At 30.6% G+C, this 19784-nt stretch overlaps 1 protein-coding gene across 1 annotated transcript in view; it reads left to right on the top strand.

Moving 5' to 3' along the window:
- The first annotated feature begins 12504 nt into the window (after positions 1 to 12504).
- Positions 12505 to 19784, top strand: part of LOC148309595 (protein yellow-like) — a 53638-nt gene continuing 46358 nt past the window's right edge. Inside the window, exon 1 of the mRNA XM_088259853.1 lies at positions 12505 to 12813. The gene's annotated coding sequence lies outside the window, so the exon portion shown is untranslated. The remainder of the gene's footprint in view (positions 12814 to 19784) is intronic.

The following is a 19784-nucleotide window of genomic DNA, read 5'->3' as shown; positions in this document are numbered from 1 at the left end:
ACATAAAGATTAGTACAAAATATTTAGTGCAGATCTAGCAAATGAACACGTATTTATGAGAGAAAATGTGCATGTGTGAAGTGTGTGTGTGCGTGTGCGTGTGTGTGATGTTGATTCTAGAAGGGACATACACACAATCCAGAGAAGCACAGTTTTTAAAGATCCTGATAGGACAATATTGTCACCTATCAATATGCTCACCATTCGACTTTTCAACACTTTCCGCAATTGAAAATGTCAACTTGGCTAAAACATGAGTTGTACAATTGTTAATTATTATCAAACACCCGGTATCAAACAAACACTAAGGTACAACATTTTGAGTGTGTCCAAATACTTGTTCACAAAATCTGGATTATCTCCAATTACAGGAGTTATTTTCATATTATTTTTTGACATCTCATCAAAGATGAAGAAGAAAATGGAAGTCTGGGCATTTACTTAATTTATTTTAAATGCCCAGACTTCCATATTCTTCTTCATCTTTGATGAGATGTCAAAAAATAATATGAAAATAACTCCTGTAATTGGAGATAATCCAGATTTTGTGAACAAGTATTTGGACACACTCAAAATGTTGTAAATAAATTGTCTGGTCAAATTATAAGCTTAAATAATAAAAATGAAAATGGTATTTTCTGGCGTTTCTCATGTGTGTGATTATAATCCAGGATTCGGACCTCACATACTAATATAAGAGTTTCTGCTTAGTAAAAAGCTTCTTTACATCTCACCAATAGATGTCTCTAGTGAAGTTCTAGTGATTCAAGAACAAGGTTTCTAAATTGGTTCATATATACAGAACTTCCAAGAATTTGAGTAGTGTGGTTGTCAATAATGGGTAGAATTGGTGAATGTTACACGTGTGTAAAGTGATCACTTAAACTAGCCTATGACGGTCGTCAGCCCCGTAAATGCCCAGACTTCCATATTCTTCTTCATCTTTGGTGAGATGTCAAAAAATAATATGAAAACACTTAGGTGTTTGATAATGATGTTTAACGCATCGAAACACGTGTCACAATATTTTTTATTTATTTTGATAAGTAGCGGTATTTACAAAGTAAAAGTAATATCGCTCACTCCTTTCAAGAACGTCATAAATCAAAAAACTTGATTTTTCAGGAGAAGGTTTTTTATGTTTAAAAATATAATACAATATATTAAAAATAAATATCAAGCAACTTACTGAACTTTTTACTGTGCAACAGATTTTTTAAAGTAAAACCTGAAGGTTTCTTCTCCATTTGAAAAATATTAAGTTTATTTAAAAAAATAATTAAACAATACCTTTTCTTTAAAATGCAAAAACAACACTTTCTGCCCTATAGCGGGTAAATATTAAGTTAAAATTATGCCGCTTTTGCTGGGATATAGTACATTTTCTGGGCATTCCGAAAATATGCACAACTGAAAATTGACGATTTTTGATTTATGACGTTCTTGAAAGGAGTGAGCGATATGTAAAATGGGCAGACATTACCACAAAGTGACTGTTGGAATCAATCAATGTAAATCATGTCCTAAAACAATGGAACTGTATTCGTCTAGAATCTAGGAAAAATGTCGTCCATAGGTGTTGCATAATAAACAGTTCTTCAAAAAGTTGTTTTTGTTGGCGTTGTATAAGCAGAAAAACTCACTTGTGTTGGTAGAAAAATCTGGAATTGTTTTGTATTATTTATAACGCCCAATGACATCTACATTTTTGATGACAAGGAAAATAAGTCAACTCTGTATTCGTGAATTTTCAGGATAACTCTCCGTATTTCATTTCATCAGGTCAGAGAAAATATGTAGTACAATAAATATTTTGACTTAGTATATTTGTATGTACATGTTGGCGCCTCCGTAGAGTAGTGGTTAGGGCGTTTGGTTGATTCCCAAAGGGTTGAAAATAAATAAAATAAAATTTAATTCTACACTGTAATATTTATTAAATATTTCCCTATGGCGTATATGGCACAGGACTGAAAACCTTGGCTTCGTGATTTGTATGTTTGCCTTTACAATGTATTGGTAAGGACATTTGATTACTATGCAAGCCTCATGAACGCAAAAATAAATATTTAATTGCATCATTAATTTATTTTTCACCATACAGATATTTACAAATTTAATAATGTGTACTCACTGAGTTTTCTCGTGCCGAGGGCTTATTACAAAACACTTATTTATAAAATTAAATGAAAATTGTTTATAACATTGATTGATGCTGATTGTAATTAAATAAGAATTATTTATTGAATGTTTTTCGCAGATACTTTGTGGCACATTTTATAAACTTTATAAAATAAAACAACTTTGTTTTAACCACTTTTTATTGGTACACTTTTTCCAACCGGTTTCGACAAGAACCTTGTCATCATCAGGGTTTATGTACTAATTCTAAAACATTGAAAAACTCATAGTTTTTAAATCACATTTTCATATGGTGTACATTTTTATATAGTATACGGAGTGCGTGGACGTTTTTGGTATCGTAAGGGAAGGGTAATTAACTATAACCTCACTATGAGTGTTTCAATGTTTTAGAATTAGTACATAAACCCTGATAATGACAAGGTTCTTGTCGAAACGGGTTGGAAAAAGTGTACCAATAAAAAGTGGTTAAAACAAAGTTGTTTTATTTTATAAAAAAATAAGAATTAAGTTGGAATCAGAATGTGCTAAAGCAGGCGTGCAGTTGACAAAAATTGACGAGGCAATAGGGCATAATGATCAGGTTTAGTGGTGTCGTATTTAGAAAATATGACAAGACGAATACGACAAATGAACGTGTCGGGTTGTGATCCCGTGGTTAGTGTCGCGGACTCTTAAGTCAGAGTTTCTCGGTTCGAACCCACTCTACCACAATTAGATACCTATTTCTAATATTGAATCCATTATATATATATATATATATATATATATATATATATATATATATATAAATATATATATATATTTATATATATATATATATATATATATATATATATATATATATATATATATATATATATATATTGTATTGTATTGTTTTTAGGGATCAACCTTACTAATTTATAATTTTCTATGTGGTACACATTCACTATCATTTTAAAAATATGTAAACAGATATGCTATGAATCCTTGTAAATAATAGGAAATGAAATTTTTCTTGGGCAACTAGTAAATATTATTAAAAAATAATCATGAGTAACAATCATGAATAACCATGTTTTGCTTATTTTGAGGCTCCTTAAAATATCTAGTATTTCGAAAGGGTTCCGTCGCCAAAACGGTTTGAGAACCCCTGATCGTAGTTTACTATCAAGTTTTGTTTATTTTAATAAAATAATAATAAAACCCTTATCCGCATCCCAATGGTGCATAGGGCACTGCGTCATATAAACGCAGTGTTATCTTGATCGTTTACACATGAAGGAAAGGTGATCAGCCCTCCGCTTCAGGTACCAGTCCAGGGTAATATTGAATAAATATGACAGTGAAAAAAATCACTAATATTTATTTTACCCCCCATGGGAATCGAACCCGGGACCTCCAGGACAGTAGCCGAGCATGCTGACCATTACACTACGGAGGCGGAACTTTAAAAAAAAATTTTTTTTTGCTTATTTTAAGGCTCCTTAAAATATCTAGTATTTCGAAAGGGTTCCGTCGCCAAAATGTTTTGAGAACCGCTGATCGCAGTTTACTATGTATTTGAGGTGTTCGGTAAAATACTCATAGTGAGTTTCCACAGACCAGACTTGACTCCCTCTTCCTTGGCGACAGGTTACTTGGTAACAAGAAGAAGCAGGAACGCATGTTAATATGAATAAATAAAACGGATAATTCATAGAAATTCACGTTCTGCCTGCAGACGGCTTAGTGACAGCGATTCCGAGTACGGACGTGACTAGAAATTCAAAATATCATAATTGAAGAGGTAGATGATGTTTAAGGGGATATTCCCTCAAGGAACTCGTACACATTAGCAGTGTACAAGTTACACGCGCTAGCGCGAGTACGGATGTGCAACCTCGAGTGACAACTAGACCTAGCTATTACTGCTATTCTCTTTTTCCTTTTCCATATAGCTTTAATTTACTTCTTCCTGAGCTCCTTCACTTATTTCCCTTATCAGGAGCGTGGGACTGATCATCTTGCCTTCATATGATTGATAACCAAGCTAACACTGCATCGGTCCGTTACCGTGCCCTAAGCGTCATCTTGGTAGAGATGCCTGCCGGCCGCCGTTTTATAATGATTTTAATTACATTATTACAAATTAATCATTTTATTATGATTTATGTAACAATGAATCTGCACAAAATAATTTCTACAACTTGAATGTTTAGTCTACTTTTATTTTGTGTGCGATTATTATCAAGTTTTTCGATCGATTTTTGACACAGTGTATTCAAATGAGGCTAGCGTGATTATTTTAGCCTACGTCACTCAAGTGGTCGAAAAAACACGAGGGTTATAAAACGAAAACTAAAATATACATTAACCCTTAAAAGCACACTACAGTGATTATTTATACATGGCAAATAGTAATTTTGTGCATTAATTGAACGTGTTCCAAGATATAATATCAATGTATTATCATATGTATGAGTATCTTAATATTATATGTACGGCATAGATGCCGATATAAACTTCAATTGTTTTCAAATTAAAAAAAGATAAGATATTTCTTTCAACATACTGGTGAATTTATTTAAATTAATGACTTGTATTTTCATAACATTTTGGGTGCATGCAAATCATTGTTCACAATCTCAGACGTCTAGTTTGTGAAATAATTCTGGAAAAATCTTGCATACATATGGCTTCATTAATTGACTCGGCAGTCACTTTGTGGTTAAATCTATCCATTTTTAATTGATGTTTTACTTAGTAAAAAACAGTATTTCTTAAAATCTACTGTGAAACGTGTATCGATGCATTCCGGATCATTTTCAGTGTTTGAAAATGATGCGGAAGGCATCAAAACACGTGTCACAGTAGATTTTAAGAAATAGTGGTATTTGCTAAGCAAAACATCAATTGAAAAAATGAGGGTCTCTGCTAAACTAAAAAGCGTATTAAACTAAACCGTAGATGCTGCCGAGGACTCGCACATGAAAGAACGTGTGTTACAAAATTTGAGTAGTATAGTTGTCAATCATGGGTAGAATAATGCTGAGTTTTCTTCTTTTTTCCTCTGCTTGTATTACCTACCACATTTGTCTCATTTTATTATTATTTCTTCACTCATTCGATTCACATGCCCAAACCATCTCAACATACGTTTTCTTAATTTCATGGATAAATCTTAGCCTTGCATTCTTTTTTATATCACCATTCGAAAATCTATCATACGACTATTTGCCGCATATTCATCTGAGAGAACGTCTACTTTCATCCTTCTTTTGCTAACTTCACTCCCATACATTAGCGCTGGAACCAGGACTCCCATTGTGTACTGCTAGTTTAGCATCTGCTGATTGGGTTTTATTTGTAATAACTGATTTTAGTACACCATTTACTATAATTTACAATTTTTTTACTGTAAAACTAATAACTTTTTTAGGGATACCTTATTTTTAATAATAATAATAAAACCTTTATCCGCACCCAATGGTGCATAGGGCACTGCGTCATATAAGCGCAGTGTTATCTTGATCGTTTGCACATGAAGGAAAGGTGATCAGCCCTCCGCTTCAGGTACCAGTCCAGGGTAGTATTAAATAAATATTACAGTGAAAAAATCACTTATATTTATTTTACCCCCCCTTGGGAATCGAACCCGTGACCTCCAGAACGGTAGCCGAACGTGCTGACAATTACACTACGGAGGCGGACAACAAAAAAAAACCAAATAGGTTTTATCAAACATCCTCTGTATTTGAATGATACGTGAATGATATTACTAATGTTTCAAAGTCCTTATCACCGTCAGCGAGACGTGTAAGGCATAAATACTAAGGCAGTGGGTGCTTTAAAACGCAGACGAGAATTTCGTTTAGTGTTTTCATTTAAATTAAAATATACCAAGTAAATAAGAATCAAAGGGAGTTTTCTAATTTAAACGCTTTTGTGTGTAAATTGTAATTTATTTCGTCTAAATTACGCTCTATGCGATGGGTGAATTATTGAGCTAGATACTAACAAAGGGTTAACGCGGAATGACGTACATGGAAATTTATACAAACGTACGTACCTACCACAAGAGGTTTATGTAATTGGGCTGGATTCTATTTTAGATTGCTTTGCTTTGTTCGTTTGAGAGACAAAATGGTTAGAATATGTACATAACGGAATATAATTAAGTGCCTACCTATAATTACTAATATTTCAATCTTCATACAGGCTGGCGCAACGTTAATAACCCTATGGGAAGATGTTATAATTTTTGCAAATGGCGTCGTACGTCAATCATATTTGACATTTCGCTCACTCCTTTCAACAACGTCATATATAACAAAAAAAACTTGATTTTTCAGGAGAACGTTTTAAAAGTTTAAAAACATAATACAATGTATTAAAAATAAATATCAAGCCACTTATTGAACTTTTTACTGTGCAACAGATCTTTTTAGGTAAAACCTGAATGTTTTTTCTCCATTTGAAAAATATTTAGTATATTTCAAAAAATAATTAAACCATTTTCTTCAAAATGTAAAAACAACACTTTCTGCCCTGTAGCGGGTAAATATTAAGTTAAAAATATGCCGCAAAGTGTACGCAAAATACACGCAAGTTTTTTGATAAATGACGTTGTTGAAAGGAGTGAGCGATATGTAGTACTTCTATATTTATATATATATTTATATATATATATATATATATATATATATATATATATATATATATATATATATGTATATATATATATATATATATATATATATATATATATATATATATATATATTTATATATATAAATGTACATATATATATATATATATATATATATATATATATATATATATATATACAAATTCAATTCCTTTGCCAGACATTTCTACTTTTGACAATTTTAAAATTAGTTACGCTGTTATTCCTTCCAATAAAGAGATTAAGCTCTTGTGCTTGGGGAGAGAAATGAAACTTTATTTTATATACATTAATAAAAACTGTTCTCATTTATAAGATATTTTTTAAAAATTTAGAAATTTGTGTCTCAGCCTAAAGTCTAATTGAAAAATTACCTTGCATTCACTCTGATAGTTTCGAACACGAGTCAGCGGAAAATTGGCTGAATTTCAGGGTATACCCGCTCTATATTTCAGGGTATGTCCTTTCAGCCGAATTGATGTCTAACCATAAACTGAAGTTAAGTTTATAAAGTATTTTATGGGAGCGCTGAAAGTGGAAAACAAAATTTTATGGTCGGATATTTTCATGGATTTGAAAGCCAAACTGACGAATAAAAATGAATTGACAGGTGGCGTGCGTCGTTGGTCGTATTATTTTTGAAAGGCACATACCCGTATATGTACAAATATATATATATATATATATATATATATATATATATATATATATATATATATATATATATATATATATATATATATATATATATATATATATATATATATATATATATATATATATATATATATATATATATATATATATATATATATATATATATATATATATATATATATATATATATATATATATATATATATATATAATATATATATATATATATATATATATATATATATATATATATATATATATATATATATATATATATATATATATATATATATATATACATATATATATATATACATATATATATATATATATATACATATATATATATATACATATATATATATATACATATAAATATATATACAAAATCGGTACAATAATATTTTGTAACAAGTACTTATGGAATATGTACATATTTGTAATATGTTCATATTTTCAAGTAGTGAAAAAAAATAGAAATACATAATACTACATATTTTGCTATTAAAAAAAGTTTATTATTGTTATAGCTCTATCTCCTTGATTTTTCGTTCCAACTGGATATAAGTAAAAATAAAATAAAATAAAAACAAATAAAATAAAATAAAAATAAAATAAAATATCAATGTACTGTAGATACAGTTAAAAGGTATGTAGCTATGTAGGTAGATACCTGCAGACGAGTACGTAAGTGGAAAATACACTTTAGAGGCAGCCCTTAAAAATCCCGTGAGTCATGTCATATGACTAATTCCTATTTCCGAAGAACCTTCGGGACTTGGTTACTTACTACCTGCGCAGCAACTTTGAGTGTTATAGCAGTGTCTAAATACTAACGACTGTTATGGTACGCCTATGAATACTACTATCGTATGCGAGAATCGACGTCAGAAAGACAGGGACAAAGGGAAATATTTGTTATCTGCTAAAAAATAATCGCAGGTTCTACTGAAAATAATCGCAGGTTCTACTAAAAATAATTGAAGGTTCTACTAAAAAATGTTATGTTTATAGGGTCATGTTTTTTGATATGTGACGTTGTTGAAAGGAGTGAGCGATGTGTAAGCCAAATTCTAAGGGCACTCCACCCTACTTTTAAGATTGAAAGAAATAAAAATGTATATTTTGCATTGTAGTTTTACATTTGGCTTTGAATAGTTTGAATAGTTCCATTCAGCGTTCAATTGTTCCAACAAAGGAACCACACAGACAGCTAAGTAAACAGCTGTAAGTGTGTAAGGTGGGAAAGGTGCTGGTTTGAGAATTCGCGCATACATCGACACATGATTTGAATAAAGAGTGAGTCTTGTTCTATGACCGTTATTTTTTTCACATATTGACATCTCAATATATATATATATATTCATATATATATATATATATATATATATATATATATATATATATATATATATATATATATATATATATATATATATATATATATATGTTTGAGACGTTGAAATGTAAAAATAACTCCTTTTGTGAACAACGATTTGGAAACACCCAAAAAAGTTGTAATTTTTTGAATATTCAATTAAAACCCTTATCCGCACCCCAATGGTGCAAAAGGCACTGCATTTTATAAACACAGTGTTATCTTGATGTTAACACACGAAGGAAAGGTGATCAGCCCTCCGCTTCAAGTGCCAGTCCAGGATAATATTGAATAAATATTAGAGTGAAAAATCACTTATATTTATTTGACCCCCCCTGGGAATCAAACCCGGGACCTCCTGAACGGTAGCCGAGCGTGCTGACCATTACACTACGGAGGTGGACAAAAATACAAAATAAATACATATAATAAATACAAAATAAATAAATTTTTTTTAAATATACTTATTGGGAAACAAAACAAAACCCGAATGGTGACGAAATTCTATACCGTTTCAAATATTTATTAAATTATGAATGCGAACTTATATATCTACATATATTCGTAACAAAAACAAATGTTTCTATATTTTATAGAGTAAGTGAAGAGAAAATAGCAAAAGAAATGTATGAGGCGAATGTGGGCTGTAGTAGAAGCAGAGGAAGGCCGAGGAAAACTTGGCATGATCAAATATTTCAAATACTTGAAAGTGGGTCAGGATAGGTGTCGTAATAATCGGCAGGTATATATGAGGAGATGCATGAATGTGGAAGAGGCGAAGATTGTTTGAAAAGACAAATTGGTGTGGCGTTCTATTCTCTCTCGCTATTTTAAATTACATTTAAATTGCAATTCAAATAAAAAATTAAGGAAACATATTGAATTCGCTCGCAAAATATTAAATTTTGATTGCAATTCAAATAAAGAATTTAGGAAACATATTGAATTCGCTTGCAAAATATTACATTTAAATTGCAATTCAAATAAAGAATATAGGAAATATATTGAATTCGCTCGCAAAATATTACATTTCAATTCAAATAATGAATTCAGTAGACGTATTTGATTCAACTGCAAAATATTACATTTTAAATGCAATTCAAATAAAGAATTCAATAGACGTATTTGATTCAACTGCAAATTATTACATTTAAATTGCAATTAAAATAAAGAACATCTCAACATAGATAAAGAACACTATGGAAGTCTGGGAATTTAATGTAAATCGAAAAAATGACTCACATTCACAATAAATAATCACTTAAACCAGCCAATGACGGTCGTAAGCCCCGTAAATGCCCAGACTTTCACATTCCTCTTCATCTATGTTAAGATGTTAAAATTTTTTTTATCCAGATTTGTGAACAAGTATTTGGACACACTCAATAAAAATAAAGAACTATGTAGATTTATTATTTTATTTTATTTGTTCGGGAATTGTACAGCTTACATATAAAAAAATGAAATAATAAACAATAGTTACATTAACAATAATAAACATTACATTACATTAACAAAAATGGTTACGTTAAAAAAAAAGCCAATTAAACAATTCCACATTTATGTTATAAAACTATTAAAGATATTTTAAACTCGCCGGTCCAGAATGTCTCCCTACTCTCACCCCTTGAATTATTATTATTATTATTATCAGGCTGTATCTGCGGAGGGCGGAGGGGGGGGGGTACAGAGGATGGAGGGGTTACGCAAGGCTCGAAGTGATCGCGGCCAGACGAGAACGAGTCGAGTGCCATTTTTAAGTGCGTAAGTCATAAATTTGATATCTGGCATTTTTATACGTACATTGTTTCATCAATCTGACCCGACGTAATGCGATTGACCTTAAGAGTGGAGTTTTCACTCGGGCGTTGCATAAAATTGTGATGGATATTTTTTTAAATTTGAATTTTGTATTTTTAACAAATAAAGCGAGATGTTATATACGGATACCTAATAAAAACATGACAAACACAAATAATATTACTTTCGAAGAAAATTCGTGAAATTGAATTTCTCGATCTATGCTTCCGCGATAAAAGCTGTGATATTTAAAATGAATATGGTATATATTTTTTAAAAACGAAATGGCAACGTTATAATAATTAATCAACGTAATATAATTTTACTTATGGACTTTTATTGCTAATAACTTATTGGGATTTTAAATTCAGCATTTACATTGAAGAAAAGTGAATGTTTTCGAAGAAATTAAATATAAATATATATATATATACATATATATATATATATATATATATATATATATATATATATATATATATATATATATATATATATATATATATATATATATATATATATATATATATATATATATATATATATATATATATATATATATATTTATATATATATATATACCTAAATATATATGGTGGCTACTGTAAATTTATGTTTATTTCAATAATTATATAAAGAAAACCTATATATAATAAAAATACCTGCAATGTTCTTTGCAATTTTCCATTTTTATTTAGAAAACTCAACTTACTTAAAAAAGTAATATTTGTACGTAATTAATATTTCGTCATGTACTTAATATAAATGAATAATTATATTTTTTATCGTGTAACCGCAAACCGCATTTTTTTGCTTTTGTTTTATACAAGTTAATTACTAATTTGACTAAAAATATAAATTTGAGATGGAATTCAATGGGAAACACACAAAAGTAGATTGTAAAGTGCGGTAAAAGAAATGCAAATTTGATAAAAAAAGTACGTTTGAGGTTAGAGAAATGTCATCAAAAGAAAAATATTGATTAATGTGACGATTGGCTACAACATTATGGCAGTCGTTTGGATTTTGAAATTTTCTGATTTTATTACAGTTTGTAGTAATTGTTGTATGTAAACAATTAAAAATAAATATAGATAAATAATAAACACTTAGTGGGCTTGTTTAAAAGAAATATGAAAATTAGATAATTTAGTAAGCTGTCGTCGTCTTATTCTCACGACACTTTGTTCTTTTTTATTTAAAATTTAAAAAGACACTAATTTTTTTACATCTAGTGCGATAGAGTAAATGTAACTCTTTACTTATGAAGGGTACACTTCATCATAAAATTTGATCTAAAATATGTACAATAAATTATTATAGATTACCTTGAATTAAATTTATTACTTACTACTACTAAAAACGTTTACTTTTTATTCTCAGAGTTTTAAATAATTGCACCCAAAGTAGCGTTAAGTAAAGAGTTTAAAATTAATTTTTTTTAATAAAATTATAATATTAACATCTTTTAAAATAAATGACCTAATTCGTATATGTATCTAGATAATCAATCACATTGTTAAAATGCGTCAACAATTTTTTTTTCCGTTTTCCTTTTTTTTTGCAATCAGTGCATATTCCATGCAAATCAGACACCGTACATTCGATTCGTACCGTACATCGATTTCAAAAGAAAAACTTTTAAATTCTATTTCAAAACTTTTCGTTTATGATAGCATAAAGAATTCGTATGTTGATGATTACCAGATTTATTTGTTGACGTAAAAATACGATTCACAAATGTTGGGAAGCGTTAAACGCAGGAAAGCCGGAATGATGGGTCCGCCTGCAGAAGTGCGGCTCTCGCCGAAGGCCGCGTAGAGAGCGGCTCCGCCAATAGGCGAGCAGCGAGCCCGGCTCGCATACCTCACATCTCACATCAGGCATAGCCTCCACGTGCCACGCTCGTCCCAACCAGCACACCGGACTCTCGACTCTCAATTCATAGGCACAAGCCGACACCGGCAGTGGCCAACCGACCGCGCGAACTTCGCGCTCTGAAACCACCGAAAAAGTGCACAGAAACATTAGGCTAAAAAGTGCTTACGAACTTTGGGTGATCCTTATTTCACTGTACGTTCCCCGCTGCAGCCGGCTTTCTCTGCGTATCGTAACAAGTGATAATTACACGATAAGTGTTGTTTGTTGATTCAAGTTACCGCGCCTGATTGATCTACGACAACCGGTAAGTTTAAATTATTTTCATGACCCATTCTCAAATCTAGTTTCGGCGACGGAAACGAAACTATTTAAATCATGTTACTATTTAACTCTGTCACTTTTTTTAAACTTAAATCGTTCAAAGTTTTGAAATTGTACCATCCATTCAATCAGACACATGTCTTATGTGATTTTGTTTAGCTTACCTAATCAAATAAGTGTGTCAAAGGTGTGACTGTTATTATGAAACAAATATTTTTTGGTACCTTGAAGGTGGCGCATATTAAGTTTCATCTAGTATTTGAAAACACAAGTATTAAATAATATATTAATATAAAAAAACCGAAGGAATTTTATTGGATTTGAAGGTATTATGAGAAGTATGTTAATATTGTAATAAGGATAGAATATAAAACAATACATATTACCATAATTAGACGCCGAAAAATTAAGGACATTTGTTTCTTAATTACACTATTCATAAACCATAAACTTTGGAAGGAATGCAAATGATTCGACGCTAACTTTTGTGACATGTAACTCTTTTGAATTATTCAAGCATAATTAAGCTAAGTAACTCTTTTGACAAAGTTTTGACGCTAAACTAGTGTTATACGCGCGTCTAGATAGTCTTTTTTAGCATAATTTTGTCAAGCGGCTTGCAGGAGGATGAGTTTTTAGTGTGATTTCACGGCAAACACGCTGCCATTATGCTAATTCCCGCTCTTGAAAGTTGCTAAAATGTCGTTAGCTCAAATCTAAAGGTTTCATCTTCGCCGGGAAGGATTCGAGTTAGATTCCAGTCGGGTGAATCATAAACAACGCCACCATTTTTTACGTGGACCTTTTTTTCTTTCTCAAATGTGAATCGGCACATTTTCAACGATGAACAAGTAGGTACTTAGTCTGACCCTAGGATATTAGAGGTTTTTTTTTATTATTTACAGGTACAGAAAAAAGTCAATTATATTATAATTAAAATGTAACTTTGTTTTAAAATCACTATAAATATTTATAGTGATTTTAAAACCAAGTTACATTTTAATTATAAAATGGAAAATCACAAAGATAGTGCTTCAAATATAAATTATATTATTTCAAATATAAAAATATTAAGTAAGCATAGATCTTGCCCGCCTCTGTGGTGTAATGCTTAGCGTGTTTAGCTACCGTGCAGGAGGTCCCGGGTTCGATTCCTAGGGGGGAAGGGTTGAAAATAAATATTAGTGATTTTACACTATAAGATTTATTTAATATTACCCTGAACTGCTCCCTGAATAGCAAGAGTGATCACCTTGCATTCATGTAAGTAACGATCAAGATAACACTGCGTAAATACGATGCAGTGCCCTATGCACCATTGGATGCGCATAAGGGTTAGAAGAAGAAGATCTTTATAAATGAAGGAGAGGTTTCCCTCTCTAATTTTTACTGTATAACATATTATTCTAACAAAACGGCTTCTTCTTGATATGTATTATTTTTAATTAGATTGTCTGTTCACTTCTCACGAGAGATTACTTTCCATTTCTCTACATAACACATCATTGTCTAGTAATTTATTTTCTGTCAAAGTTGCTCCAGCGTGGGTTGCCCATCTATCTGAAAAATACACCCTCTCTGACAATCTTCAATAAACGTCTTGAACATTGCTAACTTCGTATGGAATCCCAACTGTCTGATAGATTATATCTCGTTCTTGGATCCTATCTGTATTCCCCTTCACTTCTTCATATCCTATTTCCTATGCCTTCCTTAGTAAATTATTTTCCTTCCTTCTTTTCTAACCTATTTCTTCTGCATTATTTCTAAATTGAAGTCATGTAATTCAAGTAAACTCGTTTACTAATATAAAAAAATGAAAACTGTAAATAATTTGGTACACGCCGAACCACTCTTTAGATTACTTTTGGTTGGTTGAAAGATATTGCTTAGTAGCAATAAACCCGCCAATGTGTTATACCCTTTAAACAGCAAGTAAAAAAATTAAAATATGTAATAAATATTACCCATTTAGAACACGCAAACGAAGATAACAATAAATATAAAAATATATTTTTCCAGCAAAAATCTAAAAATTATTTAGTAATCTAACGTCTTGTATTGGCGAAATAAATACACCTTTAAAATTATTTGTGCTAAAAATAAGATAATATGAATTGTTTTTTGTTGTTGTAAGTAATAGTGTATTCGGAAAATCAATTATTTGTCAATAATAAAAAGATCGTCAATTTAAAAAATCTATTTGCTGTTTTTTCACCTTCCATCTGAACCTAATGGCGAAAATAGGTCAGCATTATCATACTGTATAACAAACAACAATTGTTCACCCAGGAGGGAATCGAACCCAGGATTGCATGCAGCAGCCTCATTTGACGATATATAAAATACTAATTATTATTTTCCTCTTTTATAGTCGATCTAATTTACAACATGTGTGTGATTGAAATCCAGGATTTGGACCTCACATACTAATATAAGAGTTTCTACTTAGTAAAGAGCTTCTTTAAATCTCACCAATAGATGTCTCTAGTGAAGTTCTAGTGATTCATGAACAAAGTTTCTAAATTGCTTCACATATATAGAACTTCCAAGAATTTGAGTAGTGTGGTTGTCAATAATGGGTAGAATTGGTGAATGTTACACGTGTGTAAAATGATCACTTAAACTAGCCTATGACGGTCGTCAGCCCCGTAAATGCCCAGACATCCATATTCTTCTTCATCTTTGATGAGATGTCAAAAAAATAATACGATCTAATTTAAATAAAAACGAATAAAAAGTAAGAAATATAAGTAATGTTTGAAAAAATATTTTTGGGGCATATTTCATTACAGCCAGAAAAAAAAAGTTATGTAAAGGCACAAAAATTAAAATTAATTAGTGCCTTTAATATTTATTTAGATTAATAATATTTTATTTATTGTTTCGGCATTAACTTTGTGGTAAGACATGTTACAATGATTAAAGAAAACACTTCGTTTTTTACCACTTGAGTTTTATTATAGACTACATGTTTCAGAAGTTAAACTTCCATCATTTAGGTCTGTATAATAACTAAAATATAAAATATAAAATTGTTCTATAAATAAGGAGAGGGGAAAGTAAGGGGAAGGGGTTAGTCAAGGGACGGAGTTTGAAAAACTCCTAACCCCTTCCCCTTACTTTCCCCTCTCCTTATTTTTAGAACAATTTAATATTTTATATTTTAGTTATTATACAGACCTGCATGATGGAAGTTTAACTTCTGAAACATGTAGTCTATAATAAAACTCAAGTGGTAAAAAACGAAGTGTTTTCTTTAATCATTGTAGATTAATAATGTCGTAAGCAAATTAAGTGTTCTAGTTATAAAACCATTCTTATTTGTTTTCTTAACAAACAGGTTATATATAAACTAAAGCGATGTTTGTAATAAATACCGATGAAATCGTTACATTCGAGTATTGTTTTGCAAAACGAGTTTTCATTCCCGCTCGATCGAAATGTACGTACCTTGTATTTTAAGTCTAATTAAGACCTTGCATCAAGATATTTTATTTTGCAAACTTTGACGACACCTATATTTTGATGATTTACTTAGTAAAGCTATATAACTATGGCATTTTCAAGTAAATCTGTTTATAATTGATAATTTAATGAAAATTTCATAAAAATACCTTTTCTAGTATTTTTTTTCGTGTGCTTAAAAACTGAATTGAATGTATTTTTTCGATATGGAAACTGATACAGGTTTTTCACTTCAAATTGGACGTTTTAAAAATTAAATAAGACGCTTTACAAAACAAATTAATCATTTAATAAATCAAATTGAACGTTTTACAAACCAAATTGGAAGTTATATTGTATTAAATAATAAAATATAAACTAAAAAAAAAAACAAATTGATCAAATAAATATAACATATACCGTCAATGTGAATAACTGTCCACATCTTTTATTCTCAAGACTAGTAAGTATGTCTGTCATAGTCTATGGCGCGCGATGTGTACTGAAGTTTTCAGACAAGATTTTGAGTACTACTGTTAAAATATTTTTTTAAATTTCACTTTATTTTAAAATTTCAAATATAAATTAAAAATAAATGATAAGTCATTTAGCAACATTTTTTACTATAGTATTTTTTAAATGTTTACTGTCTACCGCTGAACTGAAATTTACTTCAAAGGGCGGGATTTTTTTATAAGGAAATATTCACAACAATACACTTTAAATGACAATGAGTCTCAAAGAAAGGTCGTCATCCGTGAAACCTTGAGATCGTTCTGGGCAGATTAAGATTTAAAAAAAAATAAAACAAATAACAAAACCAAGTAATTTCATGCGTCATTTTTAAGCACGCATCATTATTTTATAACAATATCTTCCGACATATGTTGTCAAATTACATTCTGAATACCACTATAAATATTATGAGATTTATATGTTCAATAAACGGCTTTTTTACGAGGTCTAAGAGTGATTATTACAATGTTCAGATATTAAAATATATTCACGATTCACGTCTCACGGTAACCGGTGAAGAAATTCAATGCCAAGAAGCTGTGAAGAAAAGAATTGTGCAAACCATTCAATACTTATATATGTAGGGGAAACCAGGGTCTCATGTTTATTGTTGTTGTTTGTTTGTTTGTTTATTTTTTTGTTTTTTTTTACGTTCGGTTGTCGTGATAACCTTTTCCACTCTGACCATTTTTTCTCATAACTGATGAGGTACTCTGAAAAAAATGCGACGTTTTTCTACCATTAAAATAAATATTTTGGTTGCCTAATTAAGATTAACTGTATTTATCTGAAATATTTTTTGGTAGAATATACTTGGGTGATAGAGAAATCAGTGATTAAAGTTATACCTGCGCCGGGCCATACATTGTGGCCCACGGAGCTGCTTACTAGAATCATACGGGCCAGAATGTCTGGCCTACAGAGTTAAATAAGTAGGTATAGAGCAAAACTTTGTGCAGGATGGTAGCTCGTATGTTTCTCTATGATATTATAGATATTTAAATACTGAACGAGATATTTCAAATACATTGGCGAGATTTGGTCAGGAGTCGAAATAATCAGCGGGTATGAATGATGAGATGCATGAATGTGTAAGAGACGAAGAATGTTTGAATAGGCAGAGCGGTGTGCCGTTTTATTTTATCTGCCTACCCCTGCGGGAGAAGCAGCGCGATGGTTAGTTGGTTACGTAATCATAGTTTTAAAGCATTAAATCCACATTCCAATATAGATAGATGGCTGTTGTGAGCTCGCACATACTATGTCACGATTTCGAACAATATATCTAGAAGTTACAAAAATTGGATTAGTGTGGTTGTCAATCGTGGGTAGAATTGGTGAATGTTACACTTATGTAAAGTGATCACTTAACCAAGGCTATGACGGTCGTAAAACCTGTAAATGCCCAGACTTCCATATTCTTTTTCAATTATTTTGAGCTGTAAAAAAAGGAAAAAATAAGTCCTTAGTGAAGATAATCCAGATTTGTGATCTATAAATTTGAAGACACTCAAAATGTTATAGCATTAATACACTCTTTTACTCGCAAGATATCGCGGATTTTTGGAGACAGGTCTTGTGTCACACTTCAAGAATTCAAACCCCGTAAATTTTCTTTTCGGAAAGTATCTTGCAAAGAGTAAGGCTTGTAAACGTGGTTCAATCTACAATATCTGGTTACATGGTTGTTAGAGAGGCGTGTTGTTACTTTGGACCAATGTTACTTTATATGCTGATCTCCCCTACTTGAATTGTGTTAAATTAACTGACTACCAATTATCACAAAGTGTGTATTGTATGATACAAAAGCCTTATGAAACAACAGTGTGGGAACTGATTCAAGCATATCTACTAAATGTGTAATATACGAAATTGGAGGTTGATTTTGGAATTGGATATTTGATAAATGTGAATAAAATATTTATGGATAAAATTATTCGACATGCCAATTTTTATATACTCATAATGTAATATATCAACACTTATATTATAATATTAACTATATAGTTTTTTCCACAAAAAAACAATAAAGTTGCCATTTTATAATATAAAATTCCATCGAGAAATGTCTGTACAAAACTAAAATCTTATAAAAACACTTATATTCCTATTTTTTCACTTATATTCCTTAATCGTTCTTGATGAGACGTGAGTTTAAGATGGGGAGGAAATGTACTGCCTGATTTTTTTTTCGGAATTACCAAACGTCCAAGTGACTCTGAAATCTAGCTACGACTTATGCAACACCTCTAATCATGTTACTACAAAGGCTTTAACTTTATAAGTTTTATGGTCTTTTCCCACTTGTGAGTGGGTTTACTCTTTTATATGGTGGTATTGTTTTATATTATTTTTGACATCTCATCAAAGATGAAGAAGAATATGGAAGTCTGGGCATTTACGGGGCTGACGACCGTCATAGGCTGGTTTAAGTGATCACTTTACACACGTGTAACATTCACCAATTCTACCCATTATTGACAACCACACTACTCAAATTCTTGGAAGTTCTGTATATATGAACCAATTTAGAAACCTTGTTCTTGAATCACTAGAACTTCACTAGAGACATCTATTGGTGAGATGTAAAGAAGCTTTTTATTAAGCAGAAATTCTTATATAAGTATGTGAGATCCGAATCCTGGATTATAATCACACACATGAGAAACATATTCTTCTTCATCTTTGATGAGATGTCAAAAATAATATGAAAATAACTCCTGTAATTGGAGATAATCCAGATTTTGTGAACAAGTATTTGGACACACTCAAAATGTTGTGGTATTTTTTAATGAATTGTTCAGTTATTATTTTTTATTCGCAATATACTTTCGAAGGTAATGTTAAAAAACCTACACATTTTAGAAAACGAGTAAACATTAAAAGCAATTAAAAATGTTTATTATTTGAAAGGAATAAACGATATTTCACGAGAGACAATAAAAAAAGCATAACGTTTTGCGTTGTAACATTATTTTATATTTACAATAA

Source organism: Brachycentrus maculatus, unplaced genomic scaffold (assembly GCF_059751285.1).
Source record: "Brachycentrus maculatus isolate JH-2025_06_01 unplaced genomic scaffold, ASM5975128v1 h1tg000120l, whole genome shotgun sequence".
Taxonomy (NCBI): Eukaryota; Metazoa; Arthropoda; class Insecta; order Trichoptera; family Brachycentridae; genus Brachycentrus; species Brachycentrus maculatus.
Note: the sequence above shows the minus strand (reverse complement) of the source record. Positions and strands in the feature narration are given on the sequence as shown.